An 11,042-nucleotide genomic window follows, 5' to 3' on the forward strand; every position below is an offset into this window, starting at 1 on the left:
GGCAAGGACAACAGCCCGGGGGCTTCCTTTGTGCTGGCCTCGTGCCTAGAAGGGCCCCTGCGAGTGGGGTCTGCCGAGTCCACCCAGCACCCCCATCCAACCCATGACTTGACTTGGGCCCGGCTGCCTTTACAAAGGGATGGTTTGGAATCTTTTCCCATTGAACACATTAGTGGCCCCTGGAAATGTCTCTTTCAGAGACCAATAAAGCCCTAACAGCTTCTGAAACGCCGCTCAGACCTGACAATTCGGATGCCGGCTCCAGTGGGAAAGATTCAAAACTGCAGGCTTTCAGAGCCTTTAAAAGCTTCTTGTGTGTGTAATGTTCATTGAAGGCAATTTTTTTTTGGCAAATGAAGGTCTGTAACTGCTTGAAAGAAATAAACGTAAGTTGCTGAGCCCAGGCTTGTACCGTCGGCAGCGGAAACCACAAACCCAGGTTCTATTAACTCAACGGTTTAATTAAACCACGTCCTGGAAATGGTGTGCAATATACAAAGGGACGATCCACGTACCACGTGTTTTGGATGACTATGTAAAGGGTCCCCAGAAACAAATAGTCAGAATTGATCATAGGCAGGCCGTTTCCTGTCCCCAGGCCCACATCTTCATTAGGGGCTGTGACGAGGACATCAGAGTCCTCCGAGCCCTGACGCTCTCATGTTGCTTCCCTGTAACTCAGAGTAACCGGAACCCTTTGGGTTCCCTGCGGCCTGGATAGGAGCCCTGGTGGCATGGCATGGGTTGCGAATTGGGCTGCTCACCTTAAAGTCAGCAGTTCGAAACCATCAGCCGCTCTGTGGGAGAAAGATGAGGCTTTCTGCTTCCATAAAGAGTTATAGCCTCAGAACCCCAAGCCTAGAGGCAGTTCTACCCTGGCCTTTAGAGTCGCCATGAATCAAATGGAATCAACTCGATGGCAGTTGCTTTTGAGTTTTCAGTGGGGGGAGAACTGGGAGTGGGGTGGCAGGGTAGCGAGGAGATGTACTTGGTAGACCTGGAGGGCACCCTTCCACCCCCCACACCTGACCCGATGTGGCCTTGGGGCTAGGCACCAGGCCTGCAAGCCCCTTTCTCTGAAGTAAAGGGCTGGCCGGGCCGCCCTGTGGGCTGGCGGTGAGAATAGGGTAGAAACTGGTCTCATTTAGTCAGTCTGGATTCTATTCCCCAAATCTCAGTGGGTACCCCACAGCCCGTGGCTCTCGGTAACCTGAGGACGTCGAACTGTTTGCATCCAGAGTTAAAAGGAGTCAGCGGCACCTGAATCTTCTGGAGAGAATCTTCAAGATCCATGGCTTAGGGATGGCTGACTCGACTGAACCCGAGTGGCCAGCTCCTGGTTTGTTTTGTTGTTGTTTTAAAATTTGAATTCCATCTCCTTTTTAAAAACCCAACCCCCAAACTGGAATCTCCATAATTAGGAAAGGCAAGCTGTCCAGTTAGCTGGCCCCCAGTGGTCGGGTTTTCCAACGTGCAGGTTTGTGGCGCCCCCCCACTCTCAAGTGGCCGAAAGGAAGCTCCACCAGCCATTTCAGAGCCGTGCTGTGGAGCACGGACGAAAATAGTTGTGAAGCTGAATTTTAAGCCTCTTTTGGCTGGATCAAAGAAACCCAAACTTCCAAAAATACCAAATTAGGATTTTAAGCATAGCTTCTATCTTTAGTTGGAAATGTGTGCAGTGTGTGTTCCTGGGGCCCACTGAAACAGGTCCATGGAAACAAGCATGTACCTTGAAAAGACCCGGCACTGGCCTGCCCTTGCACACACACCCCGGCTGCCAGCCTGGGATTCCACCCTGCAGACCCCTTTCCTGCTCAGCCCTGCCTGCTCCCTGAAGTGGTTGCCCTACAAAAGAGGTTAGCCTTTTGAAAACCAAAAAAAAAAAAAAAAAATCCAAACCCTCAAACCAGACCTGGGTTAGAACTTAACATAGATATGCCTGCATTTTAAGTCCTAGTATAATCTGTATTTGGGTTTCAAATGCGCTCTGCAGCAGATTGGCCATTCTAATTGCTGCACTTGTTAAAATTCAAATGAGGCTTTAGTTTCTGAGCAAGCACTGACTGACAGTTGAGGGAAGTGGCCCAGAATGACGCTGAGTGACAGGGGCAGGCAGAGTGGAGAGGAAAAGCTGGTGAGCCTGCACTGAGGGGGAGCCCACTGGACGATGGACCTCCAGGACCAGAGCGTCAAGAAGGAGCATGTCTGTGGTCCGTCCAGACAGCTTGCTTCTCCATGAGGAGGAGGTGGGAGCTGCCTTCCCTCTGCAACCGGGGGGGTGGGGGGGAGGTGGGGGGGGTGGGTGGTGTACCACAGACACGGGCCTCCAGGGCAGAGCCTCTGAGGGCTTTGCAGGAGCAGGCCACAGGGCTTGGAGGGCAGAGCTGGTCCCCCAGACCACTGCTGAGCACCTCCCACCTTCACGTGCCTGCTCTGGGGCTTGGCCTGTGGTGGGCAGAGGTTCCCCAGGGATGCCTGGAGGGTGAGCTCTGCCATTTGGGCTTTGTTCAGAGGCGAGGAGATGGGGAAGGAGTCTGATGGGACTCAAGGAGACTGATTTTTTTTTTTTTTTACTACTTTTTTACTACTTTGTGCCCGACCACATTCACAGTCCTTAGCTCACTTAGCTCACGGCCATTTGAGCAGGTATTTTGTGTCTGAAGAGACCTGCTCAGCAGCTGGGCCCAGGCCACGCAGCCAGTGAGTTAGAGTTGCTGGGCTGGGTCCAGGTCCACGCGCTTGCCACTCTGCCTGGCCTGTCACTGGTTGTAGTCTGCCTCCTAAGAATGATTTCAGTCAGCCAGCAAAGGTGCACACAGCATCGTGAGAGAGGAAGGCCGTCAAGCTGCAGGGGCTTGTGGAAAGAAAGAGGAAAAACCATGGTGATTCTGGCCAGTCGGTCAGCTCTCCGTAAAGATGAGCCACAGCCTGGGTCACATGACTCCCGATGTGTAGAATCCCCTCTGGTATTGCAAAAAGTCCTCCCAGCAGCCTCGTAAAGAGAGCAGGCTGAGTTCTCTTGTGGGTTACGAGTTTCTGGGGGGCAAATGGCACGGCCACGCATCTGCCAGTTAGCAGAGGTAGCATTACATATTCCTGAAAGAAGACGAGGAGATTGTCCCAGGCCCACCATTCATAGTGCACACCTATGAGGTGGCTTCAGAAAGTTTGTGGAAAACTGGAATGAGAAGGTAATGGCATTTTCCCTAGGACTTCTTAAAGCCAGGCTGAGGAGCTACTGTGTGGACTTCTGGGTTCCGCTCCAGAACAAGTGTGGCCTGTACGGTAGAGATCTTCAATGCAGGGAGGCCTCTCATTCTCTCTCCCCTTCTCGACCCACCTGGTGTGTCCCTCCCTCCCAGTCTCTCTTAGAGATAGAGGTGTGCTGTTTGAGGGCAGGGAGCTCTGGAAGGATTATCGTTGCTAAACATAACAGCATCTGCGGCTGGCAGGGCTAAGGAAAGCCAGGGGTCTGCCGGAAGGAAAAGGGGGGCTCCCAGAGCATGCCACCAACAGCCAGGAGCAGCATCGAGCCCTGAGGAGCTTGGGAGGCTGGGCACGTGTGCTGCCCGGCTTGGTTTTTCCTCTTGCTCTGCCAATGGGGTCGTTCTGCTCCATTCTGCTCCCGGGTGTTCATGCTATTGGGGCCAGTCACCCAGAAGGGAGACCAACTAAGCTTGTCAGAGTCTCACTCCTAAAGTTGGGGAGAAGCCCCTGGTCCTGTGTGGGCCAGACACCTCCTTTAGATCAATCTACTGAGTCCTGGTGGCATACTGGTTACAAGTTAGGCTGATAACCGCAAGGTTACCAGTTAGTTCAAAACCACCAGCCATTCCCTGGGAGAAAGACGAGGCTTTCTACTCCGATAAAGAGTTACCGTCCCTAAAACCCATAGGATCAGTTCTGCCCTGACCTCCACAGCCTCCACGCCATGTCCGCTGAGCGAATCTTGTGTGGTCCACACCCAGGTTGGGAAACAGAGCCCCTCCCACCCTTCACGGCCCTTGAATCGGAAGGCTTTTTAAAAGGGAGAGAGAGGAAAAGGTGTACAGAGGACTTCTTCTGGAACAAGACGGGCTGCTTTTCATCTGGCCCCAAAGAACCCACCCTTGTCCAAGACCATGGAGCTATGAGTTGGAGCCGATTGCACGGCAGGGAGTTTTGAGTTTGTCTTACTGTGACAGTGGGCCAGGTCCATGTGTAGATAGATATATATGGTGGGTCATTTGCAGGAGGTGACAGGGCAGAGAAGAAAGGATGACTGGGAACCCGAGGGGCCTCCGGTCTGCCAGGCAGTAGAGGTGTTCGGAGGGACCCCATGGGGTGGTGACCAGTATGGTGCAATGGTGAGCAAGTTGACCCAGGGCTGAGGCCCAATTCCTGCTCTAGAGGCACAGATTCTGTCAGCCAGCTCTGGCCTTCCTTTATTTGATGCTCAAAATGACCCTTGGGTTTGAAAGGAGTGCTTCTCAGACAGGGGAGCTTCTTCGGGCTCTCTGGCCTGGCTGGAGAGACTAAGCCACCCTTTCACCCTGCCCTGGTCCCAGCCCCAGGCCTGGCTCTCCAGTGGAGGCTGGCCACCTCTCCACTGATTTCCTCAGGGTCCGAACTCGGTGTCCAGGCCTTGCCTGAGCTCCGCCCAGGGCCCCCAGTTGGTGTTGGCCTTCCCCCTGTGGGTGGCCCTGTGACCTCTGCTGGACTCGCCTGGCTGTCCCAGCCCCCAGGGCATGTGTTCTCCACATGGGCTCCTCTGGACCCCTCCCACAGACCTCCTCAAGGACACGGTCTGCTAACAGAAGGGACTTTGGACGGAGGGAATTGTGTGCATGTCAGCCTGCCGGGAAAATGCAACCTCCACTCCGTGTCCGCTGAGCGAATCTTGTGTGGTCCACACCCAGGTTGGGAAACAGAGCCCCTCCCACCCTTCACCGCCCTTGAATCGGAAGGCTTTTTAAAAGGGAGAGAGAGGAAAAGGTGTACAAAGGAGTTCCTCTGGGACAAGACGGGCCGCTTTTCATCCGGCCCCAAAGAACCCACCCTTGTCCAAGGCTATGGAGCCGCGGGCCTCCCGGAGTCTCCGCTAGAACTCTTCCACCTCAACCACTCCCCTCCCGCTCCTCACCCCTCGCCCTAGCTGGGTGCAACTGGCGAGGAAACGAAAGGCTGGGTTAATATTCCCCCAACTTTTCTCCGTGGTGGCGAAGTTAAGGAATGGGAGCTCTTAATCCCAGCTTACAGGAAACTCAAACTGGTCGGAAATCAAATTCAGGCCGCCCTGGAAAACATCACACGCTCTGAGATGAAAGTCAGCTAAATTGGGATCTAATTCTATAACCTAAATATAGATGGAGATACATTACAGGTTGGCCTTTGCAGCCGGGGAGAGTGGCATTCACTCTGAGAAGTCCCTTCTGTGTTGTAGAGAAAAGAGCCGTGCCCCGTGGCAGCTGAGGGAGGGAGGGAGGGATCGGGCCCATGCTGCCCCTCTGCCATCTCGCCGTCGCTCTCTTCTCCGGCGGCTTTATTTCTGATACGAATGCATTTGTGTGCTGTGCGTCTGATGGGCGCTCTGGCAAGACGAGGAAGGGCAGCTGGGAGGAGCACTCCACCTGGACAAGGGCCAGCTGGGCTCTGCATGTCGAGAGGCTGGAAGTGATGGCTGCAGTTCTCGGACATGGTGACGGGTAACAGTAGGCTAGTCCCCAGGATCCGATCTGGGGACTTGGGCATGGGTGCCCTCCATGAAACGGCTAGCTCGTTAGCCCTGTTGGGCTTGCCTCCAGCTCAGCTCTGACTCATGACAAACACCGAGTGCACGCCAGAGTGGAACCGTGAGTTTCCCACGAGTTTCCAAGTTTTCAGGGATGGATCTGGGGGAAGTGGGTTGCCAGGCCTTTCTTCTGAGGTGCCTTGGGTACGCCCATTTTTCTGTCAGCAGCTGTTCACCTGTACCACTCTGGGATGCCTTTGCGTGACATTAGCTCAAAATACAGACTTCTATATATACGTAAATGAATATAATACACTGGGGGTAAGCAGGTATGGTCAGTTCCCCCTCATAGCAGCCGTATGCACTACAGAAGGGAAACACTGCCCGGTCCTGCGCCGTCTTCACCCATTGTTACGGCCACCATCAGTCCATCTTGTCGAGGGCCTGCCTCCTTTTCACTGACCCTCCACTTTGCCAAACACGATGTCCCCCTCCAGGGACTGGTCTCCCCTGACAGCGTTACAGAGCTCGCCTGTCCCTGCATCTAAGGAACGTTCTGGCTGTACTTCTTCCAAGATAGTTTTGCTTGTTCGCCTGGCAGTCTGGGGTACTTTCAGTATTCTTTGCCAGCATCATAATTCAAATACATCCCTTTTTCTTTCTTCCTTATTCATTGTCCAACTTTCACATGCATGTGCTGAGGCGATAGAAGTAGGCAGAGACAATTTCAAAAAGTGAAATTTATGCTCATAAAAACTAAATCACTGCAGATTCACATAGCATAAAGGAAACCGAAGTTCTCTCTCTTGCTCCCACACTCCAGAGGCCTCTAATGTGCCTAGCTCTGTGCATGCGCTCCATGGTTCCTTTGGCTTTGCACATGGAAACTTCCTTGAGGCCCTCTCTCCCTTTTCTCCTCTCCCCTCTCCTTTGTTCTTCCCCACCTTGCCCTTTTCACTTAGCGACGTGCCTTGGACACCGGTGGTCTTGGTTGGAACAGGATAACCGACTCCCTTGCTCTTTCCACAGACGGCCCCCTCTTCCTCCCTAGCTTCCTCAGTAGAGCAACAGCACCGCCCGGTCCTCTGCCGAGAGACATCCTCTCTCGTGTGGCCTCCAGCTTTTCACTTGGCACCACGGGCCTCTTCTGTCCTTGCCCCTCCTTGTCTCCAGTCGGTTGGGAAGTTCTGCTGGCTCTTCTCCTGGCATACACTGGGAGTGCAGGCCCTTGTGCCACCTCCCCTGCCTGGGTCATTGGTCTACACAGCAGCCCAAGTGCTACCCAGGGAGAACCCGCCAGATCCAGTCAAGCCTCTCAACCCTGCTGAGGTGGCTCCCTCCTCATTCCGAGGCTAAACCCAGGTCCTGACAGGTGCCTCTTTGATATCTGGCACCTCTTAGTGTCCCACCCCTGCTTTCTTGCCCTGTGCCTCGGGGCCCTTGCATGGCTCAGAACCCTGGATGACACCCTCTTTCCTTTAGGTCTCGATTCAAGGGTCATCTTTCCAAAGAGCCACCCATACCCTGATGATCACCCTGTTTAAAGTTGCACCCACTCCTTGATTCTCCTGGGTCCCTTCACCCCACACTCCTTTTTTGTAGCACATATCCCCTTCTGATATTGTGTGTCATCAATGATCCATCATGATCATTGGATTGAGGGGCAGTGGTAGTCCCTGACTACCCACTGTGGAATGAGGGGGTGCCACAGCAGTTGGCTCTGTGCAGATGCACGTCCTCGATCCCTTGGGGAGGATCGACCCTTAGGTGTCGGCTGGTTTGGCATAAGAAAGCACGGCTGTGTCATCTGGCGCCCCTCACCAGGAGTGCACGGGCTGTCCTGTTCTCACTGCCTCCCGGGCTAGTGTCAGAAGCGAGACGGGCCATCGCTTTAAATGCTTTCCACCCACGAGTAGCTCTTATGTAAACAGTCCTGCAATCCTGTGCATATTCTTCCCCATGGTTGCTTACTTGCTTCTTTTTTTTTTTTGGTATTTATATTTGTTTTTTGCCGGTGGTGGTTTTTGTAACAGTGGTAAAATACCTATACCAGGGCCTTCAAAAAGTGTGTGGGGAATATCTGTGAGCTTTTCATTCCCTTTCCCACGAACTACTTGGAACACACACACACACACACACCCATTATATAATTCCAGTAAAATACATTATTCACAAGGTGTTTTCAAAAAGCTTATGGGAAAATGGAATTAAAAGATCCTGAAATTTTCCCAAGGATTTTTTAAGGCTACCCCTGTGTTGTGTGAGTGTGTATGCATGCGAGCATGCTAAAAACACTTTTACCTGTGTAATTCGGTGACCTTGGCTATATTCATCATGCTGTGCAACAACTGGACTTTTCCAAAATACCCTGCTACCGTTGACAGAAACTCCTTGTCCCCCATGCTGACTCCTCCCTCCCCCCCTTCTGCCCCGGTCACCACAACTAGGCTTTGGTTTGTCCCCAGTTGCCTGTGTCTCATTAAGTAAAATGAGACCAGGCCGTATTTGGCCCTTTGTGACTGACGTGATTGGGTCAGTAGAATGTTTTCATCCATGTTGTCACGTGTGTTGAGGTGTCATCTCTCTTTTGTGACTGAGTCATCCTCCACTGGGTATCCGCGCCGCGCTCTGTGTATCCCGTCATGGGTTGGTGGACACTGGCGGGGCGGACACGCTCTGTGTGCAGAAGCACTGCCTGGCCCTGTGCCGTCATCACGGTCTGTGGCTGCAGCCACTCTTTCAGGCCAGCTCACTTCAGGTCTTCCTCTTTTTGCACTCGCCTTCCATTTGACCAAGCATGACTGTCCTGCTCCAGGGACTGTCCCCTCCTGATAGCATGTCCAGCGTACACGAGGTGGAACCCTCGCCGTCTTCACTTCTAAGGACAGCATTTCTGGCCGTCTTTCTTCCAACGCAGATTTGTTCTGGCAGTCCGTGGTATATTTGATATTCGTCACCAACACCTGGATTCAAATGCATCAGTTCCTCTTCAGCCTTCCCTGTCAGTTCTCTGGCTTTCACATGCACAGGGGCCATTGAACATGTCCTGGCGTGGGTGAGGCGCCCCTTAGTCTTCAAAGTGACATCTTTGCTTTTTGGTGTTAACACTTTAAAAGGGCCTTCTGCAGCCGGTCTGTTCAGTGCGGTGCATTATTTGATTTCCTGGCTGCCGCTGCCAAGGGCCTGGGCTGTGGACCCAAGTAAAGTGAAATTCTTGGCAACTTCTGTCTCTTCTCCACTGACCATGCTGCTGCCTGTTGGTGTAGTTGCGGCGCTTTGTTTTCTGTGTGTTGCGGTATAATCCATATTGAAGGCTGTACTCTTTGATCTTCTTCAGCAAGGGTTTCAATCCTCTTGACTTTCAGCAAATAAGGTTGTGTCATCTGCATATTGCAGGTTGTTAATGAGTCACCTTCCAATTCTGGTGGTATGTTCTTCCTAAGTCCAGCTTCCTGGATGACACATTTGTTCAGCATACAGGTTGAATAAGCATGGTCCAAGACGACAACTTTGCACACTTTTTGTGTGTGTTTAAAGCAGGCAGTATGAAGCCTGTTCTGCTGTAATGACTGCCGCTTGGTTTGTTCAGGCTCTGCATCAGGACAATGAACTGTTTTCGAATTCCAGTTCTTCACAAGGTTATGCATAACTCGATCCACACAATTGAATGTCTGCATAGTCAATTAAACACAGGTAACCATCTTTCTGGTGGTTTCTGTTTTTAGCCAAGATCTATCTGATATCAGCAAGAATAACCCTCATTCTACTTCCTCTTTACTTTCTGGCTTGAATTTCTGGCAGCACCCTGTTAATATACTCCTGCAATGGTTTTTAAAAAAATATTTTAATTATCTTCAGTATTAATTATATTGTCCAACAGTCCTCGCATTTCTTTGGCAGTAACTGCTTTCTGTAATTTGACAGCAGTTTTGTGTATACGGTGTGAGGTGTAGGGATCTAACTACTGCCCCCCACCCCCCACCCCCGTGCAGTATTCTTTTGAATACTCTGAATAAAACAGAACAGCAGTCTGTCTTGAGAGATGGGGCATGTGAACCAAAAATATGCACAAGCAAATCTTATGAAAAACACAGCCAGGAGCAGGCGTTTTCAAATGAATTTCCCCTAAAAGCTGGAAGTTATGAAGGGGTCGCCTGAAGGCTTTGGGGACAGCTGTGAGGGGAATGTCTCTGCCACCACCTTTCCTCCTCTTTACCTTGCCTTTTGAAGCTGCCATTAAAGATCTGATGACTAGTGTGAAAGTGGCAGCATTTTGGCATTTGTAAGCGGTGGCATCATTTACATATTGAAAACCTCTAAATTTGCATCAGTTAATCTCCCTCCTGAGTCTCATTAAACTGGAGGTGTAAAAATTATGTGTTTCTGTTTGTACAGTTGCCCTGCTACCTCCTGGTTCAGGGGAAACAAGAGCAGCTCTGACTCAGGCGACATAGAATGATTCCAGTGTGGTTTTCTTTCTTCCAGGGGATACAGAATCTTGAATTTGAACCTCCTTTTGCTTTTCTGCTTGTTCTTTCCCTCTTTTTCTCTCTCCATTCCCAGAGGTATCAACTGGCAAGTAACCTCTTCCCCTGCCGACAAAAGCCTCACCTTTCTCCTGCAACGCACAGGCATAGTCAAATTCTCCGAGCTCGCCGCCCGCCATCGTGCCTGCCCGTCTTTGTGGAGGCTGTGAACATGGTTTGGCTGGGCTGGAGCTATTCTTTGAAGAACCATTATTTTAAAAGAAAGGAAAATTCTCCTTCTGCAGGGGCCGAGAATGAAGCATTTCAAAACGGAATACTTTGTTTTTTTTAATCTCTTTGTAACTTTTTGTTGTGAATTAGGCTAGGGTTTAACAGAACAAATCATCACAGCAAATCGTCATTTTTGTTTTCAACAACTGACCACACCTCCCAAGGGCTCACCCTGTTTTCACCCCCATCCCCCATCTCCCTCTTATAGGATATTGTCTTCCCCTTCACGGAAGTTAACACCTGTCTCCCCTTTATTCTATTACTTTCCCCCTCAGCCCTCGTAAGCATCAGTCTTTCTTTTAGTGTGGAAACGTTGTTGTTTCAAATAACACTAGTCTCACATAAAATTCTCCCTTCTGTGGTTGACTACTTTCACACCATGGTAACGTCCTCCAGGTCCATCCATGTCCCAAGGGGTTTGCACAGACTTGTGACGCTGTGGAATAGTCCATGGTTGGCCGTCCTTTCTCCTACTGGTGGGCAGTTCCGCTGTTGCCATCTTGGCGTTTCGTGCACAGTGCCGCCGTGCACGTGGCTCTGCTCCTTATTTCATCAGGGCACATGCCAACTGGAAC

The 11,042-nt window shown here is 51.4% G+C and overlaps 1 protein-coding gene across 1 annotated transcript in view; it reads left to right on the plus strand.

Moving 5' to 3' along the window:
* Positions 1 to 11,042, plus strand: part of CUX1 (cut like homeobox 1) — a 345,803-nt gene that overhangs the window by 135,942 nt on the left and 198,819 nt on the right. The window lies entirely within an intron of this gene.

Source organism: Echinops telfairi, unplaced genomic scaffold, assembly GCF_000313985.2.
Source record: "Echinops telfairi isolate 266 unplaced genomic scaffold, ASM31398v2 ScPeMD7_5;HRSCAF=22, whole genome shotgun sequence".
Classification (NCBI taxonomy): domain Eukaryota; kingdom Metazoa; phylum Chordata; class Mammalia; order Afrosoricida; family Tenrecidae; genus Echinops; species Echinops telfairi.